Consider the following 8654-nt stretch of genomic DNA (forward strand, 5'->3'; position numbering starts at 1 on the left):
TTAATTTCACTGCTACTTAAGAGACCCTCCTTATGCTTGTGGAATTTACGTCACTGCACCAGGAGATTAACAGGTTTTGCCATTAGGTAAACAGAATTTGATCTCCAAGTTTCTGTATCTGCTAGAAGTTATTAGTCTCAGTTTGGCTAGACTCATATTTATTGATTTCTGAGAAATAATTTATCAGGTATTAAAGCAGAATTCTATTGATCACACAAGTATTATGTTCATAGAAAGCTACTGATAGGAATTTTCAATTTCTATAATTCTGAATTAATGCAAGCTCACTACAGTGAGAATAGTCGTGAAATACTATACTATTTTTTTCCTGTATTCATGATCAGAGCAATTATAAAATGCACTTAATTGAATATGTACTTTCTGTGATATTTCCAAAAAGAAAACATAAAAACATCACTTAGACAAAATTTTATTAAATTTTCCTAACCATTTGTGAATGTAAAGTTTTAAAAACACACTTTATGGAGTTCTGGAGAACATTGGGAAAATATTAACAGCACTTTTGCCAGTAAATCCTACAAACATACTGTTTTGTTCTTGTACAAAAGCACAGTAAGACTTGATCTTGAGGAAATAATACATGCAGAGATTTAGCTAATAGTATGTTAATCCTAGCACATCATTAATATTGGTATGACCACAAAATAAAAGACCATGCAGCCATTAAAAACGATACAGATGTTGATTTATCTTAAAAGGATTATGTATGGTGGCTCAAATGGTTTGTTCTGAAAGACTGCAGTGATAAAACAATATATAATATTTCTTAATTATCTGTTCAGCCAAGAACAGCACAATACTTATTCCATAATTTGTGGGCACATGGCATGCGTTATCTATTATAATTAACCCCTTGTGGCTAGTCTCTCACATAATGCATTTTATTTAATATGCCTAACTTTCTCAAATGTCTTTTGCTAAACTGTGCTCACAAATGATCACATTGTAATGAAGGACTATAGTAAATGCAATGGATTAAATGTTGGGTATGACTTTTGAGGCCCTCTAGTGGTCAGATGTGGCAGTGTTGAAACACTGCTCAAGGTCACCATTTCTAAAACCTGAGTTATGGAGATAAAAAGAGGAATAAGTCATCGCATTCAATAACCTTGGGTTTATATAGCACTTTGCAACTCACAAAACAATTACAATAACCTCAAGTCTTCTGAACAATTCTATGTAATAGTAAGTATTATGACCTTCATTAGAATATAAGCACCATAAAAACGAATTGCAGCTGTTTTGTTCACACCTGTGTTTCCAAAGCCTAAACCAATGTCTGGCACGTGGTAGGCATTCCGTAAATATTTGTTAATAAATGAATGAACTATTGTAGATGAGGAAACTATGCTCAAGAAATTGACAGTAAATATAAAAGTACTAGGATTGACTGAATTTTATTTAAAGGATAAATTTATTTTTACCTACATATACTTTTCCACAAACTTGATTTACTTCTCAGGTTGATGTGATAAAGAAAATAGCATCTTGGCATTTTTTTAAAAAATCCACTGGAATGTTACATCCAATCTTGTATTCTGAGAAAAAAATTGATTTGTTTTTGAATTACGCTTGATTTATAATATCCTAAGCTTGAATATATTAAGAGATTAGTGTATTCTTATGTTTTCAGTTTAACATTTTATAGAGCACTTAACTATATTCAAAGTGTTACTCTTGGAATAATGAAGTATAGCATTTAATCCTCAGGACAGTGCTCTATAAAATTTGCTGGATAAACGACGAGAGAAAAATAAGTTAAATCTAGCACGGAATACTTATTTTAGAAATTAAGACCAATTTCCTGGCAGTGCAGTGAAAATAGATATTGGTGAAGATATGACTATAGGCGGCCCTAGGACCTCCATTAAAAAAATAAAAGTGAACAGGTTTCATGCTTCCTGTAAAAGGAATAAATACATTTCTCTCACATTGAAAATGTGACAGAAGCTGTGTCATGTACATTCCTCCAATAATTCATCACACAGTGCCAGGCGCTCAGAAGCCCGGTAAACAGCTGCGGAAGAACAGGCCGAACGGGTGCATGTTGGAAGAGTGAAACGGACCATTTTAAATGTTCATCCTAAGCACTGAGATAAAATGAAGGTTAATACCTTTAAAACAGAAATTTGCAGTAGTTCCCATTTACCTTAAGCATCAGCAAGAACCGTATTTGAAGTCCCAGGGATCCTTACAGTTTTTTAAAAAGTAGAGCCTTTGAATTCAATGAAACTCAAAGGGCAATTTGAGAAGAGAGAATAATTTGGAGACTTCAGAGGACATTCGAGCAGCAGGGGCACTATTGTTTGACTTGAGCGTCTCCTTCCCCCATCTCCTTCACCTGGTTCACTATGGAAACTTCCCGTCCCTCCAGCCCCGGCTGCGTGCCTCCAGTGACCTTTCTTCCCACCTGACTTTATTCCTGTCACTGCAGGGCACCTGCGACTATTTCACCAAACCTAGGATGAGAACACCACGTCTTGCTTGTTCACAACTGCATCACCTGCATTTAATGTGTAAATGTTTGTAGAGGAAATGAAGAAGGAAAGGAAATAGCCTTTTACTGATGGAACTAAGCATCAGTATGTGTCAAGTGAACCGCTAGTTAATATTGTTGATCAACCCACTGCAAAAGGATTTTTCTTGAGAAAATGTCATGGTAGAGTTCAAAGAAGCTTGCGAACATGACCTTATTTTGGAGAGGAGAGAAGAGGGAGGTAACAGGAGTGGCTTTGAAGAGAAAAGATTTCTTTTGTTACATTAACACAATAGAGAATGCTGCAGTTGTACAGAGCAGATGTGAGAAACGTTCCCAACTTACTTTCAGGTTTTTGCTTTAAAATATTTATGTTCAGGGTTGTGAGAGCATACTCAGAGCATAACATACGGACTTAGATTAGCTAGGGACTGGGTCCAGCCCAGCATATTCTTTGTATCGCCTGCATTTGTGACTGGTTCCATTCAACCACAACGCAGTGGAACGCCAATTCATTCATTTGCTCATCTAGTAAACAACTTTTCTGGGTGCCTATTTGGTGCCGGAGACTAAGCTATATTCTAGGGATATAGTGACATGACCAGTCACTGTTCTCCAGGAGATACAGTCTTCATTCAAGTGTTTTTTTTCATCGTCCTGTGTATATTTATTAAACACCTTTTACACATATTGCAGTGAGGGGCATACAGATTTAGCATAAGACATTGCCTGGATCCGACTAGTTTGTACTTTCTGCTTTTTTTTTTAATTCAATTTTTGGGTGGGAGGGGGTTAATGAAATTACATAGGTTTAATGTGTACAATTCTGTAACACATCATCTGTATATTATATTATGTGCTCACCACCCCAAGCCAAGTCTCCTTCCATCACCATTTAGCCTCCGTTTACCCTCTTCTACCTCCCCCTATCTGTTTTCCCTCTGATAATCACCATACTATTGTTTATGTCTGAGGTTGTTTTTTTTCTTTGCTTAATTCCTTCACCTTTTACCCAGCTCCCATACCCTCTCCCTTCTGACAGTTGTCATTCCGTTCTCTGTATTTATGAGTCTGTTTCTATTTTGCTTGTTAGTTTATTTTTGTTCGTTAGATTCTATATATAAGAGAAATCATATGGTACTTGTATTTGTCTGACTGGCTTATTCACTGAGCATAATGCTTTCCTGGTCCATCCATGCTGTCAAAAAGGTAAGATTTCCTTCTTTTTTTATGACCGAGTAGTATCCCATTGTGTAAATGTACCACAACTGTTTTATCCACTCATCTGTTGATGGGCACTTGGGCTGCTCCCAAACCACGGCTATTGTAAATAACCCTGCAGTGAACATAGGGGTGAATATATTCATTTGAATCAGTGTTTCAGGTTTCTTTGGATATATTCCCAGAAATAGAATTGGTGGGTCATAAGGCAGTTGCGTTGTTTGGTAAAAAAAAAAACAAAACCAACAGTATGATGTTCTTTTTGGCTTTAACCCCGATCAGTTCTTTCTTTATGGATTATTTTACTCTTGGAATAAAGTACCTTGATAAGAACAGCTTGTATTATCTCATATTGCTTCAGATCTGGAGTCCATAAAAGAAAATGAAACACTGGTATTTGTTTTTAAGTCTCAAGAACAAGAGTCATTTACTACCAACTGTCCAGAATTTGGTTGAAATTGGTCTGAGCTCCCCAGGGAGGTCTCTTGCATGAAGGAGCCATTGATTTCCGGCATCGGCCTGTTCTCTCCAGGTCACTGAGACCACGGTGATGCAGATGGTCCCCTGGGTCCTTCCAAGTCCAGATCTCTGCTTTTGGTAGCTGGAAATGCTCAATTACTGAGTGCTACTGAGGATGAGTATCAATAATGTCTAAATCAGCAAGGTTTGTTGTATCCCCGGATCCAGGAGACTCATGAACCTCCCCTGAATTGGCCCCTTTGAGTCCTTCAAAAGCCCTTTTCTGAATGAGAGAGAAAATGTTCTAGACCTTCCCTCCCCAGTTTTTAGAGAAGCCACTCCAACCCTTACACTACAATGTCAACACAAGTTATTGATTTAACCAGCTCACTAAAACTCAGTCAAACCAGTGCTTGGGAAGCATGGAAATAGAACTGTGGTTGGGCTGACTTCTTCTCTTGGTAGTTTTGTTGTTTTGTAGACACAGTCTGAGATGCCCAGAGTTCATTGTATCATCCAGAATCATTCGATCCCTGAAATTCTGTCCCAATATGACTTTCAATGGCTTCTTGCAAGTGTCCGAGGCCTTTTACCTGTCCTCTTTGTTTTTTCCTCCTGAGAAATTCCTGTTAGATGAAATGCACAACAGTGTGCAAGATAAATTACAATCGGTTATTTAACACATTAGCTTTGAAACTGGTAGAGATGTTAAATATACTCACTGTTTACCATGCCTGTTTGCCTCCTAGGACAGCAGAGTTTTGCTGTCCCTGTCAATTCTTTTTATTTTTTTAATGGTTGCAAGAAGAAGGATGAGGAAGAGGAGGAGGAAGAAGCCATTAGTAGATTTCAGCACCGTATTTGGATCTTCTTCCTAAAACCGGAAAGGGTTCCGAGATCACATTTAAATAGAACCCGTTTTGTGCCAGGCACTGATCTAAGTGCTTTACGTGTAGTAACTCATTTACTTTTTACAACTCTATGAGATATATTCTATCAACGATCCCTGTTTTACAGATGACAAAGCTTGAGGCACTGATAAGTTTCTTCCATGCCTCTACTTGCTAGAGAAGGCCTGACAATAACTCATCTCAGATAAATACTTGATCATCAGCTCTTTAGCTTTCTCTGGAAGCGGAGATTCATAGGGCAGAAAAATGTATCGGGGATGCCTGTCGCAAATGTCTCACAGTTAAGAGTGGGGCCACATGGCCAGGGTGCCTGGCCTGTGGTATGCAGGCGTGCCTGCGCAGCTGTGACGTAGCCACTGGTCTCCCCCAGAACCAAGACCAACTCACTATACCCTCTCTTACATCTTCAGTTTCTCTCCTTGCCCAGCTTTCCCCTTTATCCTACAAATGTGCTCAAGTCACGGATGACACATTTTCTCTTCTTTTTCTCCCGACTCCCTCACCCCAAGTGGCCACCATGTATGTACGGGTCAGGATGGGCTAGGCTTTGCTGCAGAAACAATAAACCACTTTGTGGCTTATGGCAACAAAGGCTGCCTCTCTGTCATGCTAGATGAACATCAGAGTCACCTGGGGTTCTGCTCACTGTAGAGGGACCCAGGCGGATGAAAGTTTTGTCGTGACCATCGGAGGGAGAAGAGGGTGGGGGGAAGGCCAGCCCCCTCTTTGTTAATCTTCTCTTGGTCCTCCTGACACAAGTCTGATTGTTCTCGTGATTCTCTGGCCTCTCACTCCTTATTCCCATTTGCTGGCTCGTGTTCCTTCTCTGCCCCTTTCATGTAGCTACTCTGTAAAAACCGCTCCTTGGCTGCCTTCTAACAAATATTTTCTCTCTTGGCAATTTATTCCAAATTGTGGTTTCTAGTACCATTTCTGTGGGAATGTTTTCCCAATCTTTATTTTCCGCTCTGCTACCCTGAGCCCCACTTCCACTGACAGCAGTGATCAGCCTTCTTCCCTTACTAACTAAAATCTCTTACCTAGCCTTAGATGGCATGGTTTGGTGGATTGAGCACTGGCCTGCAAACCAAAGGGTTGCTGGTTCTATTCCCAGTCAGGGCACATGCCTGGGTTGTAGGCCCAGTCCCCAGTAGGGGCTGCATGAGAGGCACCCATTGATGTTTCTCTCCCTGTCTTTCTCCCTCCTTTCCCCTCTCTAAAAATAAATGAATAAAATCTTATAACTAACTAACTAACTAAATAAATAAATCTCTTACCATAAAGCAAGTTTCCACCTTCACCAAATCTACGCTTCCTCCTGACTCCCCTATTTCTGTTGACATTCCTTCCTCTTCCCACATTGAAACTATCAAATTATTTTAGACTGCGTCTCAAATCCACCCCTCTTCCTCTGTTTCTGCCCCAAGTTCATGGCCTTCTCATCACTCTCCAGCAAGATAATAGTCTCTATTAACTCTTCACACTTCCAGCTTCTGTCTGCGGTTCACGGCTGCACATTGCACAACGCTGGGGAGCACCATTCACGAAGCATTCTAGGTAAAGGCACCTCCGCCCCCTACAGTTGTACAGTGCAGTGGCCCTGCAGGCCCACGCTGTGCGTAATAATCTGTCCACAGCCCAAGTTGAGTCTTGACACATCCTGCTCAAGAGACTTCCTGGGCTTCCCTGTCCAACCTGAATAAAGGCCAGATGCCTTGGCTCTGTCCCCCCACAGGCCATGATGGAAGTGACTCTCCCTCTTCTACATCTCTCCTACACCTAGTAGTATTTTCAACCCAGCATTATAGTGATTTCAGAACAGTTTTTCTCTCACCTACTGGATAAGTGAGATGTTACTTCTTATTTGGGGGATTAAACCGGTGAAGACTATTTGCTGCTAATGGTGAAAAAGCCAAGCCAAAGAGCCTCCGTTTCAAAAGAAAGTATTGGCTCACGTAAGTGAGAACTACAGAGGGTATATCCTACTGCTGCAGGGCAGCAGAGTGCAGGGCTCGGCCGAGATCCTTGGGACTCCTTCCTCCTCTTCCCGCCCCAGGAAGCTGAAACCACAGCAGGCCTGTCGGGTGGGAGCTGGAGCCAAGGAGAGATGCAGCTGCTGCCAGAGAGGCTGCCCCAGGTGAAGAGAGAGAAGACACACTCTGGCTCCTCCCTTTTCCTGGCCTCTAATGGCCCCATTGGTACCTGCCATCGGCTGACCCCAGACTGGCAAACACAGCCTATAGGGCCCAGAGGGGAGCAGGGGAAGGGAGACAGGTGCATATGAGAGCCAACAGGCTAACCACCAGCACGAGAAACTCAGAGTCAACAACAGTAAGTGGCGGGCCTGTCTCGAACGATGGCTAAAGCCCGAATCCTGCCCCCGCATGCTGTAGCCAGCACGGAAGAGCAAGCTTTCCAGCTAGAGGCTTTGGCGTGAACGGGTGGGGAATTCTGGAACACGTGGAAACAGCAGAGCATTCCCTGGGCTGCACTGAAAGGCGCTTGCAGGTGGGGAAAAGGATTCACACCGTGTAAAACCCGAAGCCCCGGCTCAAGAAATGGTCCTTTGTTCAGGAAGCAAAAGGGAAGTTTTAGAAGGAAAAGAAAAATTTAAGGTATTTATTGATAGCTATAAAAATGTCAGGAACAGGAAGGAAATACTTGGACTCTCTTCAAACAAAATGAAGATACAAAGTGAAATAATTCTCAAGAATAAAAATCACAAATATAGCAGAGTGTTTTTTTCTTAATTTGTGTATGGTTGCCATCTTTGATACTTATAACAGAAATCAGGAATGAACATTCATTCATTCATGCTTGCATTCATGCATTCATTCCAGCAAGGACCTACTATGGGCTGGTCACTGTGCTGGGGTTTTAGAGCATACCGATACAAACCATTTGCTGGCTATTCTCATGTTTTCCTTTTCTTTTGAAGTTGCAGGAGAGCATCCCACATAATGACCTTTGATCTGAGAAAAAATCTGCAGTGTCCAGAAAGTACATAAAATGGTTGTTCACTTTGTACTCACTGTGTGGTCTTAAACTTCAAGGTCAAACCTCTGGCTGGGTGTATTTCAAGTTAAATGGCTTGACCTCATCACCTGCAAATGATGTCTATGGAATGTACACAAAAAACAAGTGTTGGCTGAGAGGGAAAATGCCTTTGGGTGAGGGCAGTAAACCTAAACCAGAAGATTTTGTATCTTTTGGCAGGGTGGGGCAGGGAGACTGAGTTAGTTACTAAGTCCCTTGATACTTCCAGTTCTTTAATCGCAAACAGGATATTTGTCATTTAATAAGTGATAATCATTGTCATCTTACAACACAGACTCACCAGCTAAAGACCTGGCTGTGAGCCATACAGCCTTAGGCATATTACAAAGGGGTCGCTCCATATATACAGAGTCTGGATAAAGTCTAATTATTGTTACTATCACAAGAACAGTTTGTGTGACATTGATGTAACCTGGCAGCCAAAGACAGTAGACTGGAATGCGCATGTGTGAACAATGATGACTTCACTGTACTAGTCAATGGGTTGGAAGATGCCAGTTAAGTGAGCA

Source organism: Phyllostomus discolor, chromosome 2, assembly GCF_004126475.2.
Source record: "Phyllostomus discolor isolate MPI-MPIP mPhyDis1 chromosome 2, mPhyDis1.pri.v3, whole genome shotgun sequence".
Classification (NCBI taxonomy): domain Eukaryota; kingdom Metazoa; phylum Chordata; class Mammalia; order Chiroptera; family Phyllostomidae; genus Phyllostomus; species Phyllostomus discolor.